Here is a 16,789-nt window from a genome sequence, read left to right on the forward strand (position 1 = left end):
TTTAAATCACATTCTCAATAGATGGGAGTTGCTGGATGGAGATGGAACATGTTTGGAAATTAGAGATCTTGAACCAATTTCTCCACCCCACAAAAATACACTAGGACCTATGTCATTCCTTACCAAGCTCAATCAGCTGATGGGAAAATGCTATTCTGAGTTTCAGTATCTGGAAGCATGAATAGAGGACTGAGAAGGAAAGAGGTTATGTTCAGATTAGTGAAATTTCTATCCTAATTGCAATGCCAATTTCTTCTACAGTTTTGAATATCATTCTTTGTACACATTTTATTAGGGGTCAGAGTAAGTATGTCTTAAAATATAAAATATCAGACTTTTTTATTTTTAATATCTCATGTCTAAAGAGCACATTAAAAATTGTTCCTAAATATTACAATAACAAATGACCAATATTTATTTAGTATGAGTATTTTTTGTACTAGATCTTTTGTAGGAGTTTTCTCACTTAATCTTCACAAAAACACTATGAGGTAGGTACTATTATTTTGCCTGTTTTACATATATGAAAACTGAAAGTCACAGAGCTGAAATAATATCTGGTGCCACACATCCAGTAATTGATAAAGCCAGGTTTCAAATCCAAGTGCTCTGGCTCTGAAATGATTTCTATTTGGAGCTCTAACTTCTGAAAGCATAATATAAAATTGTATCTTACTATAACTACATCTAAAAAGTATTGAATGTTTAGTGAGTTTGAGACTGTGTGCTAAACGCTTTGTATGGATTTTCTCATGTAATCCTTAAATCAATCTATGATGTTACTGTCACTATTTTATAGATAAGTATATGAATGAGGACTTCGGAATTAGTTTGATTTGTCAAAGTGCCAAACGAATGCCCGTTAAAGTAGCCAAGGCCCTTAATGCAGCACAAGAGAAATGCCTGTCCTGGGGTGCGGAGAAGGGAGTGGGAAGTCTGAGTGATTACAGAGAATCAGGAGGAAGGCGAGAGGTAGGTGGAAAGATGAAAAGATTCATTGTCTCTACAATGTTAGATAATTCCACCCCATGCCTAGTCATGTCGAGCAATTTTAGGAGTCCCTTTTGAAAATATTCTAAAGGTTACAAGCGTATGCTCTATTCTATGGCTTGCTGAAGGTCATCAAAGTCTAAACCCTTTTGATTGTTTGTTTGCTGTATTGGGTTTTCAAGAATGCACAGTAGTGTTTAATTAAGCTATTAAGGGGATTTCAGACTTCGTGTGTAACCACTTATTTGCTCCCAATGCTAATGGAATAACTAACATTATTAAAGGGTGGTATTTATGAATGGTACATCTATAAATGGTACTTAAGATGATATAAATATCATATATTAACTTGAGCAGGAACGCATTATAATTGCATGTGTACAGTTAACAAAAAGAGTAACTTACAGTAAGGTAAAAGTGAATTCTCACTTCAGAAGGATAACTCATATCTGTAAAGAATGTTTGTACTCATGATAACCCTATGCCATGCTTAGTATTTTTATCACGCTTTTGCAAATGAGGCAGTTAAATATGAGACTAAACAACCTTTCAGTATTTGAAAAACCACAAACTAAGACTTGAACACTTTACCTACCAGGTTTTGTGTGTCAGTTGATGAAGCTCACTTCAGAAAGCAGAGACTGGGCTCAAAAAAAAAAAGCTGTGAATTCAATGGCGTAGGATGTGTTCAACATCAAGCAGAAAAACTCCTTGGCAAAAAGCTGTATGGGAATCTAAATTTAGAAATTCAGATGGATTGATGGACTATATAGTTTCTGAAGTTCCTCATAACTTTGAGAGGCCAGGTTAAATTAAATATTATGTCTTTTTAATTATTATGCCTTAGAATTTATTTAAAAAACAATCCCATTTCTTTTTTGCCACAACCCTGTAAGGTGGGTAAGACAGGTGCTTTAATTTCCACCCAATAAATTTGAAAATTACATCTCTGGGAGGAGGAAAATAACTTTGTCAGATTTCCATTGTCAATAAATCATAGAATTGGAGGTAGACTTTCGTTCCTCCCTCTATATTTTCTGCCTGTGAGATTTATACCTGGCATAATCACTCCCCCTTCTTTTTTTATTTCCAGGAACAGAAGAGAAATTTCTTTAAAAGCAACATTTCTTTTGAAATGTCCACCGTTTAATAAGTGTCATTTTATTATCTGTAACTTCACACTTGCTCTAAACGAGGAAAATGCTAACATTAGCCAGGTAATGAACTGTTTTATCTCTGTTGCCAAATAGTCTATGTTCTATCTGCCGCCTTTTAAATTTGCTGCTTCAGTGCTCTGCGATGAGACCTGGTCTTAATCTATAAGACCAGGTTGCCAGCATTTAGTTAGAAAACAATTTTCCATAGCCTTTGCATGGTCAGTGTTTTATACTGGAAGAAGTATTGACATAATACTTTTCTACCATTTTGATAACTCAAGTGCACTGACAGAAGACGTTAACCAAGGAAAGGAAGGTCAGCCAGGGAAGGTTGCCAGCACTGTTGTCTAATCAGGTACTGCAATAGAGCAAGTTTGGAACTTTGCAGAAAGGAAGAGTCCATAAAGAATTGACTTGTGTGGGGTTGTGGAACATCTACAGCTCTTTGCTGCACATGCCAGTGTTCTCCTACGTACCTCATGACATACTTCCTGGGGTTATGAAGACAGAAGAGTCCCAGATGGAGCAAAACTAATTATGCATTTTTGAAATTTCCTTTTCTCTTGGAGGAGAGGACCTGTCTACTTTATTGTTCTCAGAATGGACAATAAGCACACATGAACACCAGCTGATTGCTCACCTCCTAACTGCATTTGAAAGTTTCTAATCCCCTTAGCTCTTTTGGAGTCTTATAATATACCTATATGCAAGTTCTTTTGTAGTGCAACTACATTCTAGCTTAATGAGGGGCAGAGTTTTATTTATCTTTCCAAAAATGAAATCACTACTGAGAATTTAAAGTTGTAATATAGCAGATGCCTGGAAACTGCAGGTTGGAAATCAAGGTGAACATATGGACAGCCGCCTCCAGGGATGTAAAACTTCAGAGGCTGAGGGGAGACTTGAGAGCAGACCAATGCTGTGCACAGCGGGAAGACCTTGAGCTGTCCCACGCTGCATGTCGGTCATGTTTCTCTGAGGCTATTGTGTTTCCTGTGGTTTAATATTTAGCCAATGCCTAAATATCATGGAAGGGCCAGAGGCAGAGCGAGAGATAAAGGATGAGAATAAACACTACTAAAGCCAAGTCCAGTAATCAAGTACTCTAGGTTATTATAACAGTGAGAAAGAGAAAACGCAAATCTATCAGGTCTGAGCAATGAGGAAATACAATGAGGAAATGCAAAATTAGAAAGTTCAGTGGTAGAGCAAGCTCAAAAGAAAAAACAATACATTGGCTCGTCACATTCTCAAAGACTGGATCTTTTTGTCTTTTTGCTCTGCCTGCTTCACACCAGCTTCATCCCAAGGCTTCCCCTCCCCACCATCCTCTAGCCATGATTGCAGTATGGTTCTCAGTGTCAACCAGGGCAATGAGACAAACTGAAAAAAAAAAAAGTATTATCCTTAATGGAGAGCAAAGCACTGTTTAGCTGTAGACACCAAATTTGCAATTAATAGCTAGAATGGAACATAAAAAAAGAATATAAGCATACTAGAGTACTAATCTCTACTGTGGCTTTGTGAGTGGAAAGAAAGTTAACATTTATAGGGCATTTTTATTCTGTGCAAGCATATTACTTACAGTATCTTATTTAAAACTTAAAATAACCTAATGAAGTAGATATGATTATCCCTTATTATATAGATGAAAAAATTGAGACTCAGACTTAATAGCATATCATAGGCATAAAATCATCATGACAATTTTTTCCTATCTCCTCAGTTGAGATATTAGCAAACACTACAAAAGAAGAGAAAAATACTCTTGTCTTTAACAAAGATTCATTTCAAGAGTCATGATAAATCCAGTTTGGGGTATAAAAGTTAGAAAGAGACTGCTTCTCTTTAATTGGGAAAAGTTCAAGGAGGGATTATTTGAATTGGGAATTGAAGGATGGATGGGATTAGGAGAAGGGACTTCTAAAGTAAAAATTAGGCTGATCAAAACCATTAAGTGGGGAATTACAGATCAGATTGGTAAATGGTCTATTGAATGTAGGATGATTACAACCAGATATGGGTGTATGTGCTACTTCACATTCTATTCAGTCATTTTTTTTTTCTTTTAGTTTTTGACATGCGATATTTATTTTGTGAAACAATGCAAGCCATTGTAAATTCCCACATAATATTTGAGTAAGTGCAACAGAGCACAGTTGTATAGTCTACACAGTGATGCATCTAGTCCTTTGCTTTTAGTTACTGCACAACAATTAAACCAATGAACAAGATGTATGGATTCTTGACAGGCAAATCAGCCTACACAAATGAAAAATCAGAACAGTACACTGACTGGAATTGTCAAATAATTTAAGTCAAATGTTTTAACGGTACAATTGAAATAATTCAGGAAGGGTTCAAATACATTTTTCTCAATATATTAATTTCTTCAAAGTCATGTTGAGGCAAGGTAGTGTTTAAAAAACCACTTTTAGTTTTTTCCACAGATGTAAGTTATCAAAAAATACTCAAGGTAATTTTGATGTTGAATGTAGTTTTGAACAAAAATTTGTGTGAAGTTTACTTCTCAAAGAAAATTGCACAATGAGCAGGAGTAAACTAACATTCTGATAAAAACGCACAGGGTGACAAAGGTGGTATGGTGGCAAAGTTCTCACCTGCCGTGCCAGAGACCTGGGTTCGAGTCCCAGTGCCTGCTCATGCAAAAAAAAAAAAAAAAAAAAGAGGCGATACAAACGCACAAAATAAAGTTACCAGCATTAAGGAAAGGTCATGTTAATTTTTAGATGTGTAATGTTTGGGGTTGAGCAGACTTTTGGTCCAGAATCTCAGGATGACAACAGGTCACCATTTTAGCTATCAGAAAAGGAAACTGCTCACAGGATTACCCCAAACCAATTAGATTAACAAAGCATTTGCATTCCTGTATAAAATTTACAAGAGCAGACAGGAAATGCCAGATAGAAAGACTGTGGCTCCAGCTTTCTGTCCCCACCCCATCTATATTACAGGAACAATCCAATCTATGGGCAGTACTTGACATTTTTATGTATGTCTCAAGAAAGCATTCAGTATTAGTTACAATTAACACAGACAGCAGCCAAGAACCCCACACCTGGAGGCTAGATCTCCTAACACTGGGAATGTCACATCTTCAATCATCACAGCAGCTCAGCAGTCTACACAAGTGGGTATTTTTAGGAGGCAGGAAGTAGAGCACATGTCCAGGGCTGAGTGCATTATAAGGATATAAGCATCATCCATGTTTGGCATGACAAAAACTCATGAAACTCTTGCACCAGTTTCATTTCTATCCAGCCTGTCACATGAACTAAAGTCATTTCTCTCTCTCCAAGTTTTGGTTGAGCTTTCAGCTCCACATATGGTGGTTTCCAGAAACCATACCACATTCAGTCAGTCACGGGGGGAGGAATGTTGACCAGCAACATTCAACAAATGTAGGGGCCTCTACATTCTTGTACTTGGACTGTTAGCAGCAGTGACATATTGGAAACTTCTTCAATCTTATTTTTTAATGAACTCTGTCTCAGTTGCCTTTTGAAAAGATTTTGACTTGGTGATTCTATCTACAGATCTTGTCATCTCACTTGTTCAATGACCTCCAACATATCCGTTGGACCCTGGGGTTAGCTCTTCTCTGCCCACTAGGCCAGCGTGTGAGTCTCGGTCCTGTGAGGACACCTCATTGCTGCTGGGCAGACAGTATGGTCTGGGCCTGCTACTCGTTTGGTCAAATTCATTTTGGTTTCAAGAGTCCTCAGAAAATACCCACTGGAGGAACTTTCCAGATTGACCCAACGTGCTTGTGACCAACATGAGGCTTGAAAGCCTGAAGGATTTTTGGCACAGCCACCCCCATGTCAAGTTCCATCAGAGTTAGCTCATTCATAAAGTAGGGGAGCTTTATTCTGCTGAGTATCATTTGGATGTTCTCAGAAGCCAGATCAGACCAGTATTTTTTCACCTAATAAGTCCCAAAAATATTCTTCCAAGCAAAGCATCCACCCAGTCTTCCTATTCTTCCTCCCCAGAGCGTGGAGCTGCTGGCAACTTTTTCCCAGTCCTGTGCCTGCTCTCCACACTGTGCACTGGACTCTGCTGGGAGCTTTGGTTTTCTTGGGGGACACACCAGGCCTACTACAGGCTGCAGCCCAGAAGCATCTTCTGTCACACACTGCCCACCAGCTCCTTCTGCTTTGGCTGGGACATGATCTCCTCCTTATTGCCTTTGCTGCTGCTGTGGCTGTGGGCCAGGTGCCCAGAGGGGCTGTTGTGTCTGCTGTGTGGGGGCAGTACCCCAACTTTATTTCCAGAGATACCAGGTGCCTTCTTGATTTCTGACTTCAATTTAGATGCCAGAATAAATCTGCTAAACACACTTCTTCTTTGATGCTGTAGTTGTTACTGCTTTCCAAGGGGCGATTCAAGCTGGACAGATTGGAGGCCTCAGAAACACTTGAAAATAAGACTTTGGGTCTTTGGCTGCCACTTTCTTCCGCTATAATTTTACTAAGGAGGCAGAAAAGCTCATCTATAACTTCTGAAAGGCATCCTTTAGGGTATGCAATTTTAGCTTCCATTTCAGGCACTTTAAAGAAAGGAGTGAGTATCTAAGAATAAGCAGTGAGTGGGTAAGAAGGTGCAGTTTTGGAATTTCCACCTGTATTTTATGGCTGTGTAAATGTTTGAACAGCTGTAAATTCTGTTTGGAATCAGGTGGCTTATAGGACACAGCATCTGACTCCTGATCAGAAGTATCTGTGGACAGAAACTTGACTTATGTCTTCATCATGCGCCTGTCCCTTGGAGGGTGTGGGGATTCTTTTAACTCCACCTCTGTTAACAGGGACTGCACAAGGCTCATGAACAGTTTTGCACTGGAAAGGGTAGAGGATGACACACTAGATGAGAAGACAGGAGACTTGGAAGCAGAGTATGATGGGGAGAAAGAACTGAGTTTCTGCTCAATAAGGGAGGACACACTGGGGGAGCTAGCTAAGGGGCCCGATGAAGATGACCCTGGGGACAGAGCCATAGCACTGACACTGTACTTAATACTTGGGCTGTCAGAGGAGGGGACTCCAGCAGCTTTACAGTGTTCTCGGAAATGAGCAAAATGGCAGGAGATTGGGACACCAACAGTACCTATGCCAGGACAGGAAGGACAACGGGACCAGAGGCGTCATGGATGCCTGGTTCAAGACAGAGGTCTTCCTTGGTTTCAAGCCCTGTTATGATGCTTTGGTTGTCCAGCCCCTGCTCAAGATACTCTCTGAATGCATCCTCTTCCCCGGATGTCAAGAAGTGAATGGCAATGGAGTATCGGGACATGGACCTCTGTACCTGCACTTTGCAGGCTGATGGTTTGGCATATCAATGGTCTTTGCAGTATGCCTATCATTCAGATTTGTTGTTGCCAGCTTCACAAGGGCTCGGGTTCCAGATCTACTAGCTGCCTTACTGTACTGTGCCAGCGCTCCTGCCCCACCTGCAGACACTCCTCACATTCAGTCATTTTGTTTTAGCCTTGGCTATGTAACCAGCTCTCTGCATATTTGCTCAGCATAGTACAGCTTCCTGTAAGTGTAACTAGCATGCCAGGTATGGTCGCCTGTGTGTCTTTCTTTCCACTCCAAGGCTTCTCAGGCACATAGGTAGGGGATAGCTATAGAAGTATAATTCATAGTTTTGGAAGAGCTAACAACAAGTGGTACAGTCCTATCCAGTGAAACATGTGAGATGGTGGCATAATGCATCCTTCTTTCACTTTTCAAACAGGTGGATTTTAGCTATACACCATAAGTTTTCTCAGAAGCTTTGTAATCATGTGGTTATAGTCTCCAAACCTACCCTGCTTTCATTGTATCCCAGAATTTGTATATCTGTTTTTCTTGCTAATTCTGAGAATAAAAGACTGCCTTTTTAGTTAGTTTGTTTTTTATTCTCAGTATCCCAAATGCCTAGACTTGGTCTATAGTCAACTCAAAATATTCTGGAAAGTATGAACAGTTAAAATCAAGCCAAATAGTGCTAGCCTTTAGAGAACAGAAATAAGCTAAATAAATATCAGATATTGAAAAGAAAATAATTTGTTTATGGATTAAATTTGAAATTTTTGTGGGTATCAAATATTGTGCTGTTAAAACAAATGCAGATTTTCATTCATATCAGAATTTAGCAGAAAAATCTGTTTCATTGTCACAAAAATGACAGTTAAGTGTTAAAATAGGATCAAATCACTAATGATAGGAGAGAGAGAAAGCCCAACATAAAATTCTGAATGAAAGGAAATCATCAGAACCTAGAAAAGATCCAAAACTGTATAGAACTGGTTTTCTAAATGGAAAGAGTAATCAACAGAAATGTTAAAGATAGTCAAAGACTGAAGGATTTCAAAAGACCTTCAATGTGAAAGCTCAGATGACTGATGATTTGAGAGTACAATTTATTATGATGATGAGAACATAATTCATACTACTAAAGATTGAGGAATAACAAAATGGTAAGAAAATGGAAGTATGTGAGTTATGGTTTTTGGAAGTTTTTCACTGAATGCACAGAAAAGAGGCAAGTGAAAGCATAGCAGTTTTGTGACTCTGAAAAATGTGTATTTGTTTGATATCCAAGGGGAAGGACCTAAAAATAGAAGGAAAACTCAATAGCACACACACACAAAAAAAACACAGACCAGGAAAAAGCTGGTCATTTTTCTGGAACTTGATGAAGAGTGGCTTCCATTATGAGTTGGGGAAAAATAATTCGTGTTGAAAATCAGATGATACATAACTTTCTCTGAGGTAGGATGGCAAGAGAGAATGGGTAAGTGTTAAAGGAAAAATTTTCGGTGAAAAGGAAAATAGAAGATCAGACCAATTATGTTTGGTTATATTGATATTTGAAGTAAATTTGAAGGCCGGATAATCTTAAGATGACTGCAAAAGCCATTGCGGCTGCTGCTGGAAGGAATGTCACAGATGGTTAATCAAAAATGGTAATTAATGACAAGAGGATAAAAAACATAAAAATCTAGAACTGTAATAGAAATTTTACAGAATCAATATATTAATAACATAAATAACTAAAGGATATAAAAGAAGATAGTACTTGAGAGACATGTATGATAGTCTTAGATTGATACAATAGACATGTCAATTTATCTTAAATTCATTTATAAATTTAATACAATTCCAATATAATACTTAGATAATTTATCACAGGTATATCGATAAGTGTTCTAGTTTGCTAGCTGCCGAAATACAATATACCAGAAACAGAATGGCTTTTCAAAAGGAGAATTTAGTAAGTTGCTAGGTCTACTAAATTAAAGCAAGTCTATAAAAATGTCCAAATTAAGGCATCCAGGGAACGATTACCTTGATTCAAGAAGGCTGATGAAGTTCAGGGTTTTTCCCTCCACTGAGAAGGCACATGGTGAACATGTCAACGCCTACCAGCTTCCTCTCCAGGCCTCCGGCTTCACGAAGCTCCCCGGCAGTGTTCTCCTTCTTCATCTCCCAAGGTCGCTGGCTGGTGGACGCCGTGGTTCTCTCGTCCTTCTGTCATGGCTCTGTGGCCCTCTCCTCATCCCCAAAAAGGAACTCGCTCCAAAATGTCTCCTCTTTTATAGGATCCCAGTAAACTAATCAAGACCCACGTAGAATATGTGGAGACACATCTCCACCTAATCAAGCTTAATACTCACTATTAATCGAGTCATATCTCTGCGGAGATAACCTAATCAAGTTTCCAACCTCTAGTGCTGAATAGGGATTAGAAGAAACTGCTGCTCCCACCAGATTCTTTAGGATGAAAACATGGCTTTTCTAGGGTACATACATCCTTTCAAACCAGCACAATAAGCAAATGGGAATGTTTTTTTTTAATAAAATAGGAAAATTCAGAAAATCATGAGGTGCCATAAGAAAATTTAAGAACTTGTTTATTTTCTCAAAACAATGAACTCTGTCATCATGACTGAAGCCCAGAGACATACCAGAAGAAACTAAACAATTTGATTATATTCTTATTAAAAATTTCTGTATAGCATGAAAAACATTAGAAAGTGAGAAATCGAAGAAACAGTTGAATATATATGATAGCGTATTAATCAGGATAAACTATATTATGTTGGTTAGCAAGCACCTCAAAATTTTAATGGCTTAAAACAGTGAAGAATCATTTCCCACTCATTCATTTGTGTCTAAGTCAGAAATGACACTCTGATCTAAGTCATTCAGGGACTCAAACCAAGATAGGATTTACCACCTAATGCTGCCACCAGCTCAAAATAAACCTGCAAGATACACTGAACCAAGGGAAGAGAATACAGAGACTCATACACAATGCTTTTAAATGCTGTAGTCTAGAAATGATACAAGCCACTCATATACAGATTTCCGAAGTAAGTTAAATTGTCAAGTGTGCTGGTTGGAAAGGATTTGTGTGCCCTAGAAGAGACATGTTTTAATCCTAATCAGTCTTGTGAGAACAAGGGTTTCTTCTAATCCCTATTCAGTACTATAGGTTGGAAACTTGATTAGGTTCTTTCCACAGAGATGTGACTCAATCAATTATGGGTATTTAACTTGATTAGATCGAGGTGTGTCCCTGCCCATTCAACATGGGCCTTGATTAGTTTACTGGAATCTTATAAAAGAAGAAGTATTTTGGAGAAAGCTTCAGAAAGCTTCATGAACCACAGAATCCACCAGACCTTTGGAGATGAAGAAGGACGAGGTCCCCAGGGGAGCTTCATGAAACAAGAAGCTGGAAGAAAAAGCCAGCAGACTTCACAATGTGCCCTTCCAGCCGAGAGAGAAATACTGAACATCACTGACCTTCTTGAACCAAAAAGGTATCTGTTCTAGTTTGCTAGCTGCCAGAATGCAATATACAGGAAACAGAATGGCTTTTTTAAAAAAGGAATTTAATAATTTGCCAGTTTACATTTCTAAGGCTGAGGAAATGTCCCAACTAAACAAGTCTATAGAAATGTCCAATTTAAGACATACAGGGAAAGATACCGTGGTTCAAGAAGGCTGATGACGTTCAACATTTCTCTCTCAGCTGATAGGGCACATGGCGAACATGGCAGCATCTGCTGGCTTTCTTGTGGCTCTATCAAAAAGATGCTCTCTCCAAAATGTTTCCTCATTTAAACGATTCTAGTAAGCAACTCCACCTTCAGTGGGTGGAGACACACCTCCATGGAAATCATCTAATCAAAAGTTACCACCCACAATTGGGTGGGTCACATCTTCATGGAAATAATCAAAATGCTTCCACCCAGCAATATTGAATGAGGAATAAAGGGCATGGCTTTTCTGGGGTCCACCACAGATTCAGACCAGCACAGTATCTTTCCCTGGGTGCCTTAGATTGGACATTTCTATAGCTTTGTTTTAATTTGACAATTTCACAGCCTTAGAGCTGCAAACTAGCAACTTATTAAATTTCTCTTTTTAAAAGCTCTTCCAAAAAAATTATTTTTAAAAGTGCAGTGCAACGATGGCTTAGTGGCAGGAATTTACCAAGCTGGAGACCAGGACTTGATTCCTGGCGCCTGCCCAAGCCAAAAAAAAAAGAGAGCTGTTCCATTTCTGGTATATCACATTCTGCCAGTTAGCAAACTAGAACCAGTAAGCCCCCAAGAATGTAATATACCAGAAATGGAGTAGCTTTTACAAAGTGAATTTATTAAGTTGCAACTTGCAATGCAACTTACAATTTTAAGGCCATAGAAATGTCCAAATTAAGGTACCAAGGGGTCATCTTCACTCCAGAAAATCTGATTCTGTGAGCTGGGAAGGCACATTGCTGGCATCTGCTGGTGCTTATTCCCAGTTCTGCTGCTTCCAGCTTCTGATGCCAGTGGTTTCCTCTTTAAACATCTGTGGGACTTCACTTAACCCCTCTGGGGCACAACTCTGGATTCTGGCTTGTTTAACATCTCACGGGTAGGCACATGGCAACATCTGCTGGGTTCTGCATCTTGACACATCCCTATTTAGGCCTCTGTTCTCTCTGTCGGCACTATGAGCATCCCCAAATATCTATGTCCCTGTGAGCTCTGAAGCAACTGTTCTCCAAGCCTCTGCATCTACAGTTTCTTCAAAATGTTGTCCCTTTTAAAGGACTCAAGTCAACTTATCAAGACCCACCTTGAATGGCCAGAGTCACTTCTCCATCTAACTAAAAGGACACACCAACAATTGGGCATGCCACATCTTCTTGGAGATAACCTAATCAAAAGGGTTTCCACCCTACAATATTGAATCAAGATTAAAGGACATGGCTTTTCTGGGGTACACAACCCCTTCAAACTAGCACAGTCATATATTTTTTTGTTATGGAATTAATTGAATTAACTAGATCAGTGAAAACTGTAGACCAGCATTGTCCAATGGAACTTTCTGTAATGATGGAAATGCTCTTTTACTGTGCTCTTAGGATGGCTATTGAACACTTGAAATGTGGCTAGTCTGACTGAAACCCGAGCTGTTAATTTCTCTACCCAAAGTAAAAGCATTCCTTACTTTGGCAACAGTGGAGGGACAAAGTCTGTCAGTCCTAAGCTTTTATAAATAAAATAGTACCAACTACCCCTATTAATAGATATAGTTATTTAAAAAAAAAGAAAGAGGGCCAAGATGAACTAACACCCAAGGACAAAAAAGAAAAAACTTTCAATTAATTCTAATTAGTTATGCCAGTAATATTTAAGAAGATAATGCACATATAAAATCAACATGGACTATTTAGAAAAATAGCAATCAGAAGATAAAACATTACCAGTAATTGGAATATATATAAAATAGATAGTGATGAGGAATGAGTTGGTGATATTAGGCTTATACCAACAATCTCCACCACAACATGGAGCATAACAATATAAATGTAACTATAAAAATATAAGCTAAGAGACATGGACTTCATCATTTGTCTAAGGATAGTTTCAAAAGTAGGAAATACAGAAAACTGAGGGAAGGATTTATTAGAAGAAGAATTTTCAGAGCTGGTTAAAAGAGTTAACTGAAAGGACCAACCTAGACTAAGTAGAATGGCTGGCTGGAGCACTACACTTAGATAAAATACTATGAAATTTCAAGTCCAATCATGAGAAACTGAACATTTCCAATAAGGAAAATGAATTCCCTGCAAAAGACAGATTTAAATTGGCATTAGACTTCCATTCAGCAGAATTGGATGTTAGTTCTGAGAGAAAATTATACTGAAACTAATTTGCAGGCCAATCTTTCTATAACGTTTGAAGGCGAAATAAAAATATATTTAGCTCTGTATGGGTTTTGACTTAGAAAGACAAGTGAAAAAAATATTGAAAATGAGTCCAAGAATTTTGAAAACCTAACGAACAAAAATAATAATAACTGGACACTGAGTTTGAATTAGAATCCATGCTGAGACTTGATGTGATGCTGAAAAGATAATTCTTCAGGGAAAAATATTTACGTACTTATAACATTTCACTCTATTGATTGATTCTCAATTTCATCACAAACCTAAAACCAAAATATAGGCTAAATACTTAGATTGCTAATGATCCAAATATTATATACAATTATACCTCAATAAATCCTTTTGAAAATGTTAAGTTTTAAAAATATGAAAAAAGGGCAGTTCGACAGTGGCTCAGTGGCAGAATTCTCACCTGCCATACCAGAGAACCTGGGTTAATTTCCCGGTGCCTGCCCATGCAAAAAGAAAAGAAAATATGTATTATAAATGAACATAGGGTAGAAGAGACATTGGGGAAAGAATTTAAAAAGCAAATGTCTAGGGGCGGGCCGCGGTGGCTCAGCGGGCAAGAGTGCTTGCCTGCCATGCCGGAGGACCCCGGTTCGATTCCCGGCCCCAGCCCATGTAAAAAACAAACAAACAAACAAAATATAATAAAATAAGAAAATGTTTAAAGATGTTTCCCTTTCTTCCTCCCTTCCTTCCTTCTATCCTTCCTTCCTTCTCTGTCTTTCTTTAAAAAAAAAAAAAAAAAAAAAAAAAGCAAATGTCTAGTACTGAAACACTTTGAAAAAGAGAATGGTTTTTAAATCAACAGTACAGAAATTTAGAAATAATATATTTAAAACTATAACAATGTCTAGCAGGAAAAATAAAAACAAATTAACCACAGTTATATGAGAGAGTGGATCTGTGAGTAAGAAGAGTGTAATGAGTAAGGAAATTTGTATAGGTGGGGTGGAATAAAAGGGCAAGTGACATCAGAGATGCACGGAAAAAAATTATTAGAATTCCCAGGTCCTACAATCTAAAGGAGTGGCAGACTAATTAGGGTCCCCTGGGGAAACATGGCAGGAGCATGGGGTTCAACCAGCCAGGTGGGGAGCAAAGGTTACGGTGAACCAGGGGACTGTGCCACTATAATGTTAGCAGGCTGGAGCTGTACTGGGTGGTGGAGAGTTTGTATCTGATATTTACAGGGCTGTGAAGAAGGGTAGGATGCAAGGAAGAGAAGGAAAAACTGTTCATCTTGTATAAGCAGGTGTCAGGACTGGTCACAGAGGGACCTAAAGACAGACAGTACAATACCCCGATGTTCTTTTAATTTCACCACAGGGGGAGAAGGCATTTTACTTTTGACTTTGTTACTCTCTTTATTCCTTGAATATTTTTACATGTGAATGCATTAATTTTATAGTTACACTATCAATTATTTATAACTTATTTTAAAATATGTTTATGTATTTCCTCTTTTTAAATGGCTTTGGCATGCTGTGCTTTACTATCTATATAATTAAATTCTTGTTTAATTCATAAACAAACCAGGATACATAAGGTATCTATGAAAATCTTGTGTTATGCTTAAGGTATTCTCAGCAGATATGTATCTGCAATGAATTAAGCAAACATTGACTTAAGAATCTACAGTTACTTATTTTCTTGTTCTAGATGTACTAAACCATCCTCAAAAGCAGGAACTTTTTCATAAGGGCCAGATAGTAAATATTTTAGACTTTGTGAGCCATAAGTTGTCTGTTACAATTCTGCTATTACAAAATATAAATAGCCATAGACATTACTTAAAAATGAGCATGACTGTGTTCCAATAAAACTTTATTTACAAAAACAGGCAATTTGCATGATTCAGCCCACAGACCTTAATGTTTATATAATTTGATTGTTAGATAGCTCTATACTCTCCAGACATTTCTGCTTTTCTTCATTTCTATTTCCTTGTCATCTACTTGTATCAATTTTCCCCATTATAATATATATACACCAATATTAAGCTGCTGGGTACTTTAGAGCAAAAGTACGCAGTAGGTCTAAATCATTTACAGTTGCCTCTGCTTCTTGCTAGACACATATTTATTTCCCAGCTTTTCTCGTGAGTTAATTTAACAGATGTATAACTCGTTTCATGATCCATATCCGTTACCCTGATTAGAAACAGGAAGTCTTCTGACGCTGACCCTTGAGAGAAAGTAATCCACACTTTCTTTCATTTTGTCCATCTGAATGTTCAGTTCAATTTTCTGTTGCTAAACACTTTGTAAAATATTTTTAAAAATAAAACTTAGTATACTAAAATAAAAATGATGTAAGCATTGCAATTCAATTGGGTCATTGACAGAATGACTTAAAATTCTATTCAGAATGCACTGGTACCCTTTTAGATGTAGATGAGAGATACCATTATCTACAATGAATATTGCCTGCCAGCCTGACAACATAAAAAGATAAGGATGAACCACATCCTTGTATTTTTATGTTTAGCCCTTGAGGTTATTGTGTTAGAAGATTCTTGCTGCTCCGCCTTGAAAAGCTAGGTTAGGATATTTTTGGAAAGACTGTGATATGCTCAGGAGGAGACAGTGGACAGTAACTTGAGACACTTACAGTGTCATGCGGTGGAGCTGGATTTCTCTGAACAGAAATTTATGCCGAAGCCAGAATTAAAAAAAAATAATAATTCAAGTCATTTGAAACTCACTGATGTTTATTCTTTCAGCTTTGAAAATAGCATTGGAAGATGCACTTTACGACGGGCTATTTCTCAATTTCTCAGAACTAAGAAGGCTGTGTGCATAAAGTATTGTGTTGGGGTTTTGTGTAACCCCGCCTTCTAGAGTTTGGAAAAAGGGACCTGTTAGGAATTGAATCATATCCCCCAGGGAAGACCTGTTTAAGTTCTAAGAGCTGGTACTGTGGTTGTCGACACATTTGTAAATAAGAGCCTTGGAGATCTTGCTTAGATGATGCCCAAATGAAACAGGGTGGGCCTTAATCTATATGCCTTAAAAACAGGCATTTCAAGCAGCTGTCAGTGGGGGGTGAGACCCCAAGAGACACTGTCTCCATATAACAGAGGATTGTCCTAAAGCCATCACCAAAATACTACAGACTCGGCGAGAAAGCATGGTCCCTTGTGATCTGCTTGATTTTGAATTTTTATCCTCCAAAACTGTGAAGCAATAACAGGCCGCACTTGTCTCAGCAGCCCTGGCAAACTGAACTAGGGTGTCTTCACGTGCTGGAAACTTCAGCCCTCACAGAAAAGGGGCTCGTGTCATTGGAGACAGGATCAGACTGGGAAAGACTATGGGTTTTGTATTATATTAAGTTCATTCTTCTGTCCCTGCACAAACTAATCAACTGAGAAACAGTGACTTCTCAAGGAG

The 16,789-nt window shown here is 38.1% G+C and overlaps 2 pseudogenes; both read right to left on the minus strand.

Moving 5' to 3' along the window:
* Window positions 1-5,282: 5,282 nt before the first annotated feature.
* On the minus strand, window positions 5,283-6,497 carry LOC143655248 (testis-expressed protein 2 pseudogene; annotated as a pseudogene).
* Window positions 6,498-6,508: 11 nt separating this feature from the next.
* LOC143655250 (testis-expressed protein 2 pseudogene) lies at window positions 6,509-15,613 on the minus strand (annotated as a pseudogene).
* Window positions 15,614-16,789: the final 1,176 nt, after the last annotated feature.

Source organism: Tamandua tetradactyla, chromosome 14 (genome assembly GCF_023851605.1).
Source record: "Tamandua tetradactyla isolate mTamTet1 chromosome 14, mTamTet1.pri, whole genome shotgun sequence".
NCBI classification, from domain to species: Eukaryota; Metazoa; Chordata; class Mammalia; order Pilosa; family Myrmecophagidae; genus Tamandua; species Tamandua tetradactyla.